Source organism: Talpa occidentalis, unplaced genomic scaffold (assembly GCF_014898055.3).
Source record: "Talpa occidentalis isolate TD23 unplaced genomic scaffold, MPIMG_talOcc4v2.1 talOcc4.2, whole genome shotgun sequence".
Taxonomy (NCBI): domain Eukaryota; kingdom Metazoa; phylum Chordata; class Mammalia; order Eulipotyphla; family Talpidae; genus Talpa; species Talpa occidentalis.
In genome coordinates, this window is record NW_023602073.1 from 76033031 (window position 1) to 76046150 (window position 13120).

Genomic DNA, 13120 nt, shown 5'->3' on the forward strand with positions numbered 1-13120 from the left:
TGGGCCTACATCAAATTAAAGAGCTTCTGTACAGCAAAAGAGACAGTAACCAAAACAAAGAGACACCCCATCAACTGGGAGAAAATTTTTGCACATAACACTAATGATAAAGGACTGATCACAAAAATCTCAAAGAGCTGATGAGACTCCACAAAAACAAAGTAAATGACCAGTCAGAAAATGAGCAGAAGAGCTAAAAAGAAACTTCTCCAAAGAGGAAATGCAAATGGCCAACAGGCATATGAAAAAATGTTCAACATCACTTGTAATCAGGGAAATGCAAATCAAAACTACCATGAGATACCATCTTACACCAGTGAGAATGGCACATATTAAATAAACTAGCAACAACAAGTGTTGGCGAGGATGTGGAGAAAAAGGAACTCTTGTGCACTGTTGGTGGGAGTGCAAACTGGTCCAGCCACTATGGAGAGCTCTGTGGAGATTCCTCAATCTGCTAAAGATGGAGCTTCCATATGATCCAGGAATTCCACTCCTAGGTATTTACCCAAAGGACACAGAAACATTAATTCCAAAGGGCATCTGCACCCCTATGTTTATAGCAGCAATATTTACAATAGGTAAGCTATGGAAACCACCCAGATGCCCCAAAATAGATGACTGGATCAAGAAGATGTGGTACATATACACAATGGAATATTACTCAGCAATCAAAAAAGATAAACTCAGGCCATTTGCAGCAACATGGATGGAGCTGGAAGGGATCATGCTCAGTGAAATAAGCCAGAAAGAAAAAGAAAAATGCAGGAATTTAGAAAACCTAAATAAGGGACCAGGAAAAAAACTTATAATAAAGTGAAAATCAAAATCAACAAGCAACTATAAACCAGAGACACACTATGGTTGGGGGGAGAAGGGAGTAGGATCAAAACAAGGGGGGTGGGAATTGTATGGGGACTATAACCAAGATGAAAATGCACACATTATGCAAAAATGAAAAATGATGTAAAAATATATAAAATAAAATTTAAAAAAAAACAATAAACAGAAGCAAAAAAAAAGTATAAGGTGTAACAGACCTGTTAAATCAGAACCTCTTATATGACATCCTATCAATGTACAAACAACATCATACAAAAGTAAGCATTTATTTCTATTGTGTCTACAGGTCATTTGGGGATTGTTTGAACTGAGTTGGATTTGACTGGATCAGCTCTGCTCTGTGTGCTTCTCATATTCCACCTGAGACCAGCAGGTTAGCCTGGACATGTATAAGAATGAAATTGTGAATAAGCAAGGTCTCTTAAGGCCTAGAAGTTGAACCAAAATGTTGACTTATGCCTTATTCCATTAGTCAAGGCAAGTCACATGGCTGAATCCAATGTCAAGAAGTAAAGCGATATTCCAACTCTGGAATGTAGTGGATGCTGTGATATACCTCCTGATCAGAACCAAGGCACCTTTCACTTCAGCATCTAGGATTACTGGTTGCTGCTTATGGCTCACAGATAGTTCCCCCCATACATTCTTCCATCCTCCCATTTCTACCCTTATCCCCCTTCCATCTTTCATCCCATAGCCTTTCATCCCCAAGAAATGCCCTCTGCTTTGTTCATGAGTGCTCCTATAGGAAACCCACATGCAATGACTGGTTATATGTGAGATATTAGATGACAAAGGCCTGACCCTTTTCCTCAGTTCAGAATATTTTGAAGGACTGTTACAGCTCTAGAACTTCCCATGGAATTAGCTGAGGCCTCAGTTGCAACTAAATCTTGTTTTTCCAAGTCTGTGAAAAGTGCTGTTTCCATGAGTACTCCACATCCAAATCTAACTTTGAAAATTTGAAAAATTCCAAAGACAATGATAAAGGGCATGGATAGGTATAAGAAAGAATCAATACTAAAATGCAATTTATCATACTTTGCATTTAACTAGACTAAACTGGCCTCCCAGGTTAGAACAAAAGTATGTATTATAGAATCTCTTTCTGAATCTGTCTGAATCTCTGTCTGAAATCTCCTAATGTGTATTTAAACCACTGAAACTGGATCTCAAAATATGTTTGAGATGGAGCTCAGTTTGCAGATGTGATGGCCCTGAAGAGTTGTGAATGAATGGACACTTGGTAAATTGAATTAAATTCTAATTGCATAGTAGGAATTTTGTATTCTAATGTGAAATTGCCATGAATTATTTTATGGTTAATCATCTTAACAACTTACTTATTTTTCTCTGTTGGGTTTTATATATTTTATATATATATAATTTTATTTCATCTAATCAATTTACTCTAGTTTTTTATAATAACGTGTGAAATTATAGCATGTTGTCATAAATTTATTTTTGATTTCTATTTCTTAATAGATTTTCTTTGTATCAATTTTAAACTGATGTGACCCTTATTGGACTCAAGGGTCTTGAGGAAGATACTAACACAGGATTCTTGGACTGGTAACCATGGATCTGATGAACAGAGTAGAAGAAATAAAGAACAAAGGGGAAGAAAATTTTGGCCAGGAAGTGTTTCAGCCAGTCAGTAATTTGCTCTACTCAGGGATGAGTGCTAATAACTGCAGCAGAAGGACAAGTCAGCAAGGAAATCCAAAGTCTAACTCAAATAATGCCTATATGACTGTCTGTGATCTTCAGAGACAGGAAAGGCAAGATGGGAGAGCAAGCAGATCAGAAAAATGGTGATTGAGGGACTGGGGACTCCAATGAAAGGAAAGAGCAGGTTCACAATTGTGATAGATTCAATACGAAATGTATTCAGTATGTCCTTGTATATGCAAGTCATGTTTACATTCATTGTCCTTATACTTTCCTAGGAAGGTTGATACTCTCTGTTGTCCTGTACAAGTCTAGTATCAGGAAATATTCTTAACATTTTACATGGAAATAATTTATTTATTTGTTTATTTTAAAGATTTATTTATTTATGCATACAAGAACTGGTGTACAGGCCAGAGGTGCGGGGGTTGCGGGGGTGTGAGAGGGTTCACCAGAGACAGAATGGGAAACAGAACCAGTGGATTGACTGAAATACACTGCTGAGGGGAGCAGCGGGCAAGACAGGAGAGGTCTGCTGTGCTGTGTGTGTTAGCCTTCTGGCTAGGGATCGAACTTGCGCTCATGCTGCAGTGGCTGTGGATAGCTTCATAGTGCTGCAGCTTACCACCAGAGAGGCCCAATGGAAAGAATTTAGGACAAGGAATTGGCTACATGGGGGATGGAGGAGTTAAGAAGTCTAAAGTGGTACACTGGTGCATCCTTGAGATAACTAAGAGTAGGAAGCTTCTACAGCTGCCTAAAGCTTAAGGGACAAAGGATCCAAGTACACACTGAATATGTTTTTGTTGAATCTGTTACTGCGGTGAGCTGTGCAGCAGCTAGAATCATAGGAGGCCTTGACACAAGAGCCAGCTCCCTAGAAAGAACAGCCACAGCTGCAGACAATGATTAAAGCAGAAAGAGAGGGAGAAGTACCCTGACCTCTTCCTTTCTGCCTTGTCTTCTTTCAAGTCCTTCCTATGTCTGAACTGACTCAGAAACCAGAGGACACGGAAACCTAGGAAAAGCAATTCTCTGTAACACAGGTCAGTGCAGGACAGGGGATGGATCTGAGAGGAAAACAAGCCAAGACTAGTATGTGGCCTCAATTTCCCTTCTCTCCATGGAAATGTCTTCCATCTTAAGGTTCTCTTATCCCTGCCACCCGCCTCATTCAGGCTCCAGTGGTTTCCAGTTAGGCACAGCCAATAGGTGGCATTGATGGGAGACTGGAGGATGAAAAGAGAGGTCAGGTTATCCTTCCCACCCTCTCCCTGCTGAAGGCTGCTTGTCTGGCAGGAGCATTGTCCCACCATGATTACAGATTCTGTGAGTGGCCTCTCTACTGTGGTTCCCCATCCCACCAGGGCTTACTAGGTGTGTAATTGCTTCTCTTGGGTGCTTGTTCATTCTCTTAATTCTACCCACAACTATGTCAGTAGTGCCTTTATTAAGTCCCTTCATTTGAACAATTGGGTTGCATACTGCTTCCTGCCAGGACCCTGGTTGAAACCCTGACCCACTCCATTCTTTTCTAAACTACTTGGAAGTGTCATGTTGTTCCTTCTGTCAACAAAGTGGTAGAGCAGATAGGGCACTGGCCTTACTAGCAGACAGATGTGTTTTAATTTATTTTTAAAGATTTATTTATGCATAAAAAAACTGGGGTACAGACCAGAGATGCAGGGGGGTGAGAAGATTCACCAGAGACAGAGTGGAGAGCAGAACAGATGGATCTACTGAATACACTGCTGAGGGGAGCAGCAGGTGAGATGGGAGAGGTCTGCTGCACCAAGTGGTTTAGCTCCCTGGCCAGGGGTTGAACTCATGCTGCGACCTAACCCCTTGCTCCACCAGGGAGGCCCTGACATGGTTAAATTTCTGATTCAGTCACTTACAGACTGGGTTACTGACTGGGGAGTTATTTAACTGACCCTCAGTGCTCTTGCCAATAAGGTAGGATAATGATGAATTTCAGTTCAATTAAATAGGAAAATCTGTGTATGACCTGTGTTGTATTCAATGCCTTATCACCCTGCAATCACAAACAAGGTCTTAGACTCGTCTTAAATTCCAGTTTTTATGGGGTGAATCCTCATCCTACTTGGCTACAGAAAATTAGTTCCTTTCAAAGTATTTTCAGTTATTTCTAGAAGTTCCCTTGTTAAGTTAACTTGTCTTTCTTTTGCTGTTGCCATTAGCTCCTGCCTTGTTTTTCTTCTACCCCAGCACCCACACATCCAGCATCTGCTTGCAAGGTCACTTGCTGAGGTTTTGCCAAGGCTGAAGTATTTCCAGTGTCACTGTCCATCATGAGAACACAGTTCATGCCAAGGGTGTTGACGTTTAATGCTCTGGAAGTCTGGTCACTGGAAGGCCTCCATGGGGCCCAGTTCTGTGGGGTGGAGGAGAGCACAGACTTCCTGGCCCTGAGCCATCTCAACCAAAATATGCAGAGCCTCTCATAGCCTCTTTGACTAATTTCTCACCTCGTTTCATATGAAAACAAAACTACTCACAGAAATTCTGAAACTTGCTTCCATCCTCTCTGTTAGAGGAGATCATGGCCAGGGCTAGAAGGAGAATAGATGCTTTGCCATCTGTTCCATTTTTCTCCCCTACTCCTCTACAGTTCTCCCCAAACTCTCCTTCTGCTTTCATTTACCAAATGGGAATTTCTAAAAACATCAATCATTGTGGGATAGAACAGGGAGTGTCAGTTAAGGAGGTGAGTTATGCCTTTCACATGGTGTTCTAGAATTATTCACAGTTCACTCCAGTTACATACTGATGTTTTCAGTACAATAGCTGGTACCTGGTAGATTTTCATTAAATATGGTAGGTACTGTTATCATATGAAAAATAAATCTCATCTTAACATTTAATGTTACAAGTGCTTCAAGGTTCAATTTAGATGTCATTTCTTACTTAGAAACTTGACAGCAGTTCTTTTAGTATGAGGTCATTTATCTCTGTGTTCATTTCCCAAGGCTGTGGTTACAAAGCAGCCAAAACTGGGTGACTTCAAACAACAGAAATTTCTAGAGGCTGCAAGTCTGGAGGCTAGGTGTGAGCAGAGCCATCCTTTCTCTTTCTGCTCTAGGGAAGAATGTGTCCTTGCCTCTCCTTTGCTTCCATTGTTTCTTAGGAATTCTTGGTGTTTCTTGACTTCTAAGTGCACCATTCCAGTCTCTGCCTCTGTGGTCACTTGGCTGTCTTTACCCTGTTTCTCTCCATCTTCTTGTGGTGAGCTCCTTTCCTAGAAAGACACCAGTCAATACATTAGGGCTCACACTAGTGACTTCATTTTTTCATTATATATTTTTTTAAAGATTTATTTATTTATTTATGCAAACACTGGGTACAGTCAGAAGTGCAGGAGGGTGACAATTCACCAGAGCCAGAGCGGGGAACAGAACAGGCAGACTGATGAAATACACTGCTGAGGGGAGCAGCGGGTGCAGGAGAGGTCTGCCTGCCATGTGGGCCCCTTGCCGGAGGCCGGGGATCGAACCGGCACTGCAGAGGCTGCGGGCAGCCCAGCGCTCAACTGCTGTGCCACCGGGGAGGCCCCAACTTCATTATATTTGTAAAGACCTTATTTCCAAATAAGGTCACATTTGGAGGTACTAAGCATTAGTATTTCAATGTACCCCTTTGGGGAACACACTAAATCCTGTACTACTCTCTACTAACCTAAAATTTAATAACAAGAATTTTATTTCTCTTTGATATCTATCACATTCAAGCTTATTTTATAGTAATGTATCTTTTATCTCTCTTTACAACACTGAACACTCTAAGGACAAAGTCTATTTCTGGTGCACTTCTGTGCCCTTGACAATACCTGCCTGACCATAATAGCTAGGCTAGTTAATTAATTTCTGGGCTCCATTTTTGACTCATGACCAATTCATTAGAGTAAAGCATGTTGCCACCTGCTTGGTATGTACTTTTATGAATTTCTTGTGTTTTCAGCTCTTTGGTGATTTATTTTCTTGAAAGACTGTTGATCATGAGGATGAGTTTTGCTAACTGAAATCACTGGTTATCACCTCCTTCAGGGGTTAAATATTTATGTTTATTGGGAGTGAACAGTGAGCTTCATTCTACTAAGGAAACAATCTTGTTTGTCCTCCGTTTTTTGGCTTTTTTCTTCATTTGCATTTTCAGCATCCTGCTAAAGTCCTTAGTTACAGTTGCTATGGAAAATTTTTAGTGTTTCCTGCAGTACTGGATGATATGCTGCCTGAGTACATTTATTGCATATTTATGATGATACCCACGTCTTGCATTTTATTTGCTAGTTTTCTAGTCTAGTAACTAGTTGCCATCGGGGAACTGATGTCTTTATTTTGGTTCCCTGATTTACCACACTGTTATTTTTCCTTTTCATTGTTTTTGGAGTTCTCATCAGCATCTTAAATACTCAACTCATTATTTCACAGACTATAATGGCAGAACCAGTCTCATCTTTTTGTCACTGAATAAATTGGTAAACAGATGCAATCCCTATCATAGCAATGTGACAATCTAGACTTGTGAAAGCATTCAAATCCTTTCATGTACAGTTTATGGACTGAGACAATAATGGGTGGGAGAGAGAAAACTGGTCTATTTAGAGACTTGGACCCTGATCTCTTCAGTAAAATGGAAATAATAGTAATGCATGTCCCATCTATCTGATAGGTTATTAGGGTCTCATGATTAAATGAAAGCAAAGCCGAAGTCATACAATGCTATAAATGCTCACAAATTTCATTGTGAATTAACAACAACTAGATGGTTAACAATCTTGGCTTTGCCTTTGACCTCATTGAACATGGGAAGTAACTTATCTCTTGTGAATGTTTGAGTTGGTCTCTTTTTTAAACCATCTGCGCAGATGCTCAGTTCATTTTGCAACATTTTCAAGGTCATCCAGTTCCAAATGTTGACTGCATTTATTCTTCCCTTATCTTTTATTTTGAAGAGAGAAAGGGAGTATGACTGTAATGATCACGTTGAAAAAAAGAGAATCTTGATTTTTTGAAATATCTTTTCTGAGTTTAATATAAAGTTTCCCTCATGCATCTGTTGCCTGGTTGGTATGTTGGTTTACGCCATTATTATTTTAAGTCTGCCCAAATTTTTTTTTGCACATTCTTTGGTTTAGGGTAGCCACTCAGTCACTTCCCAGAACACATTTAGGCTTGCAGACTTTGATAATCCTAGGTAAAAGTAATGCATTTTGTGGTTTGATATATGTATTGTAGTTTTTAAAAAATCTCAATTTATTCTAGAGATGATCCAGAAATTGATATCATTACAATTAAATAGCATTCTTTATAAAGAATTTCCTGTTTGAAAACTCTAGATATATTTATCATACAGCTTCTTTTTTTTTTTTAGATGTATTTATTTATTTATACAAGAACTGGGTACAGTCAGAAGCGCGGGAGGGTGAGAGAGCTCACCAGAGCCAGAGCGGGGAGCAGAACAGGCAGACTGAGGTACACTGCTGAGGGGAGCAGCGGGCAGCAGGAGAGGTCTGCACGCCATGTGGGACCCTCCTCCAGTGGCCTGGGAGCAGCCGGGAATCGAACCAGCACTGCAGAGGCTGCGGGCAGCTTCGCAACCCAGCGCTCAACCGCTGCGCCACCGGGGAGGCCCCTCATACAGCTTCTTTTGAGTATTTTCAGTGTGTTCATTTGGAGCAAATTTGTGTGTTGAATGCAGTTCCTTCCTAGACACTGAATCATTTTCTAAATACAAATGTACTTTTTTTTTTTTCTAATTGACTTTCTGTTGCCAGTATATCTTGCACTGTTAGAATATAGTCAGTTCCTCATTAACAGGGAGTGGGCTTCTTGTCCAGTCTTAAAAAAGTAGAATCAAAGTCAGATAATTTGAATTTTTATTTATAAGAAAGGAGAATGAGAAAAAGAAACCTAATTAATTTTCAGGACTATTATTGTAAGAAGCTGGAACAAATGAGATACTCAGAAACAAAAGGGGTATCTATAATTTATTTGGTTTTGAGTAGAATGCAGCAGGATTTCATTTTACTTTAAATATCAAGTAGCTGTACTATGAGTCAATATAAACAAACCAAGGAACCAAGCCTTCATGGAAGACAGCAGAAGTTTCATGTGGGCAGACAAGTGTTTAAGCATCTCAGTATGAAAACTCCGCCATATGCTCAGGATTATTTTTCTGTATTTAGACTTTTGGTGCAAATTTCATCCTTGTTTTTACAAAACAAGTTCCAAAGCCCTCGTTGTTAAGAACAAAAAAATTATTTTACTAAAATGCTAATTAAAAATGTCAGAATTTTCACTTCTACTTGATCACATAGTTACTTTAACAGTTGTTTCAGCCACAGTTGCTAATGGACCAACCGAAATGACCGTTTCTTTAAGATCAAGTTCAAAGTTAGTTAAACATATAATATGTGGTATAGATTTGCTTCAATCATGTGGATAATTCACCCCCAAAATGTTCTTTATTAATTTCTGAGGAAAAGATAATTTGCTACTGTTAAATTATCTGCCCTTTTCTTCTACTTCACTTTGGTACGTATGTAAACCTTAATGGACTAACATTTTATAGAGTAAAAATTATTTATCTTGCCATAATTTCTACCCATTTGCAAGTTCAAAATTTTCTTTTTAATTTTTGATGGATACTAATTTGGAACTATGGGAATAATGCTTCTAAAATGACATGGGGTTGTAGCAGTGATTAGTGGAATGGTTCCAAAGTTCTTGATACAGAGTCTTCTGTGTAGTAAATGTTCAGTAAATCTTGACTATCTTTACTTATATTGTTAAAAATGACTTTGGAAATCACTGAACCTTACATAGTCTAGTTCTTTAGCTATGGAAGGCAGTATCTTAATATAAGTCTGAAAATGCTCTTAAAATACAATGCCTCTCCATACAAAGTAAAGTATAGAATTTAAACAGTTACCTTCATTAACTGATCAAGACATAGTTTTACCTAATTGATCTGTGCTTTGGAGCAGAGCTTAATAATGCACATAGGTTTATTTTGCTTAGTTCTCAATTTTATTACAGTTTTGCTGGTTTGGTGGTATTTATTCTTTACTATGAATGTGATAAAAATTTGGGTGTGAAGAGTTTATTTGGGAGGTGATCCCAGCAGGCATGATCAGGGAGTGGGAAAGTAAGCCTGGTAGGAGAAGAATGCCATTAAAGAGTACCAGGCTAGGGGCCTCCCTAGTGGTGACAGGGGTGAAGTCACAGCACTGTGAAGCTATCTGAGGACGCTGCAGCATGAGTTAGATCCCTGGCCAGGGGATTGGCCCACATGGTGCAGCAGACCTCTCCTGTCTCACCTGCTGCTCCCCTCAGCAATGTATTTCAGTAGATCTACCTGTTCTGCCTCCTACTCTGTCTGTGATGAATCTTCTCCCCTTCCACCTTCCCCCACTCTGCCCCCCACATCTCTGGCATGCACCCAGGCTCTTGTATGCATACATAAATCAATCTTTTTTTTTTTTTAAAAGGGCCTCCCTGGTGGTGCAGCAGGTTGAACGCAGCACTGTGAAGCTGTCCGCAGCCTCTGCAGCATGGGTCGAATTCCCGGCTGGCCAGGGAGATTCCCACATGGTGCAGCAGACCTCTCCTATCTTGCCCGCTGCTCCCCTCAGCAGTGTACTTCGATCCTTCTGCCTGTTCTGCTCCCTGCTCTGTCTCTGATGAATCCTCTCACCCTCCCACACCTCTGGCCTATACCACAGCTCTTGTATAAAAATAAATAAATCTTAAAAAAAAAGAGTACCAGGCTAGCAGTTTACTGTAGTGGGCAAGTGGGTTGATTACACCTGGTTCCCTTGACAGACTATAAAACCTGTTGACTTTGAGTAACCTCATCTTAGCCCAGCACTGTACAAGTCTTATCACTTTCTATGAGTGTCAGCAGATGAATGAGAGAGAAAGTCCTAAACTGGAGAAAGGAAAATTTGAGTTAAGCAGTCGGGTTAGTGTGTGTAGGCTGGAGGTTTTGTATACTTGGAAAACTGCCTGGAAAGAGATATTTAGGTAAAAAACGATGGCAATAGGTAGAAAAAAGAGGTAAAAACCAGTTTCCATTATAGCTGTTTCATGCACTGCTCATGAAGCATGGTATATGGTCTCATTTAATTCTTATAATAATCATGTGGATTGGGATCTTTACTTTTTCCTTCCTCCCTCAATCATACTATTTTATAGATGTGAAAATGGACATTTCAGAGGTTTTGTTATTCACTTACTGCTGGAGACCAGCTCCAGTTAGAAGTCGTGTCAGGGATCTCAGAAAGGAGAGGACTGCGTTGGTGATATTTTCGGAGGGCTGAAGGGAAGTGGAGTGAGGTAGATGAGGTAGTGAGGTGACACTGACACTCTCTCTGGTGCAAGTATCTCCTACTGAGGGTCTCAGCGGGTCTTTAGTTATACCTTAAGGCGAGCGGTGAGATTACCTCAACATAAGCATCAAAGCAGAACAGAGACAATCATTACATATTTTCTCATGAACATACAAAGACCCTCTTGATCTCATACTACAAAAGGACACTTCTTTAATCTGATTAAGAAAAACAACAGGGACAATTACTCTCCTTGGTACAACTTATTTTCTAACATAATCAATTGTCTAAGACAGTACAATGTTCAGTAACAATCAATCATCCTGTCAAGCTTTCCTAATTTTGGAGTGGACATGAAAGTCCATTGTTATGCTGTATTACTAAAATCAGCCCATTCTCTAGCACTTAATTAATCTAGCCTATTTATCAGTTACTTCAAAGTGATCTAAACTAACTCATAAATACTGTTTAGTTCTACAGAAATCTAACTTTTAACTAGAAATACCTAACCTCCATACAACCTGCGAGCTTGACTTTTTGCATATACCAGGAGATGTATTGTTGCCGCAAACAGGTAACCCCCAGGTTAGGCTATGGTTTCCAAGCACAGCTGGTTCAGGGCAGCTTGTTCTCCATAGTTCTCAGGGCCAAAACATTTCTTTCCTAACTATACCTTTAGCATTTTGTACTTTCTTTGATACTGATTCAAGTGTAAGAACAATAAATCAATTAACGTCTAGGTCCAAATTGGGTTTACACATGCCAATTAATAACTAACTTACTTCAGCGTTAACCAAGAACAAAGAGGAGAGCATTAGCAGGCGTTGCCATGGAGACTCCCCAGTTCAGATCTTCTTGGGAAGTGCAAGAACTCCCCTCTTCTGGGAAGTACAACTTCCCTTTTCTGGGGAGCACAGGAACTCCCCTCTTCTCGGGAGTGTCCCCCAATGCCCAGACCTTGTCAAGAGACAGCATGGGTAGTGCTGCCTGCCGCAACTTACTGTCACAAAGCTGGTAACTGCAAGTGTGCAGTTCAGGACTCAAATTCTGCAAGATTAAGACTTGAATTTGTTTAATGTGGAAGCCCATTCTCTTGTCTTCATTTCAGATTCAGTTCATTCTCTCTCCCAGGAAGTGTTCAAGCAGAGACTAATTGATTATGGGAAACCATAGAAAGGATTCTTGTGTCAAGGTAGAGAACAACATGACTTGTAAGCTTTCTGCAATGAATGATTCCATAGTGCTGTGAAATCATCTCCATGTGCAAAACTCTTAATACTCTGCTTACTTTAACTTAAGAATTATTTCTTGGGGCCTCCCTGGTGGCACAGCCGTTGAGCACTGGGTTGCGAAGCTGCCTACAGCCTCTGCGCGCCGCTTCGATCCCCAGCTTCTCCCCAGCCGCCACCGGAGGAGGGTCCTACATGGCGCAGAGACCTCTCCTGCTGCCCGCTGCTCCCCTCAGCAGTGTACTTTGGTCCTCTGCCTGCTCTGCTCCCCGCTCTGGCTCTGGTGAATTCTCTCACCCTCTGGTGCTTCTGACTGTACCCCAGTGCTTGTATAAATAAATAAATAAATCTTTAAAAAAAATAAAGTTTAAAAAAAAAGAATTATTTCTTAAGTCTTTTTATTTTCATGGACACTGTTTTTGAATTATCTTTGATTTGTTATTAGTAAAATTGGTTTGTCGATTGTTTAAAGCATTTGTTATTAGTGATTCTTTTTAATTAGAGAAGAATATGCTGTTTGAATTAATAATAGCTTAGGGAACCAGAGAGGATTAAAAATAACCAAGCAAGAAAAGATTGTATATTAATAAGGACTAGAAATGGAAATAAAAACGCAGTCCAGATATAGAATATGCCGACAGATTACATTTAACTATGCCTCAGAAAAGATCTGAGAGACACACAAAATGAAGACTGTTGAGCTATAGGAGCTGATTACATGGGAGCAGAAACAATCATTTAGTCTTCTTAGTGATGTTTAGGATTTTAAAAGAATAACTCTTGGTTTTGGTTTGCAGTTTAAGTGTGATGGATTTAGAAGAGCACAGCGAACATTATTAAAGTGCTGGGGGTGGATGGAAAGTTTTATGAATTATGTACATTTGTCACGTCAGTCCAGTGGTATGCAGGGGAGAGTTTTCCAAGGTCACATTCTTCCTTGATCTCAAGAAATGACTTTATTGCTGTTTCCAAGTAAGGAAAGTAGCCATCCATAATGCCCACTAGGTGGTGCTCAAATTACTGTACA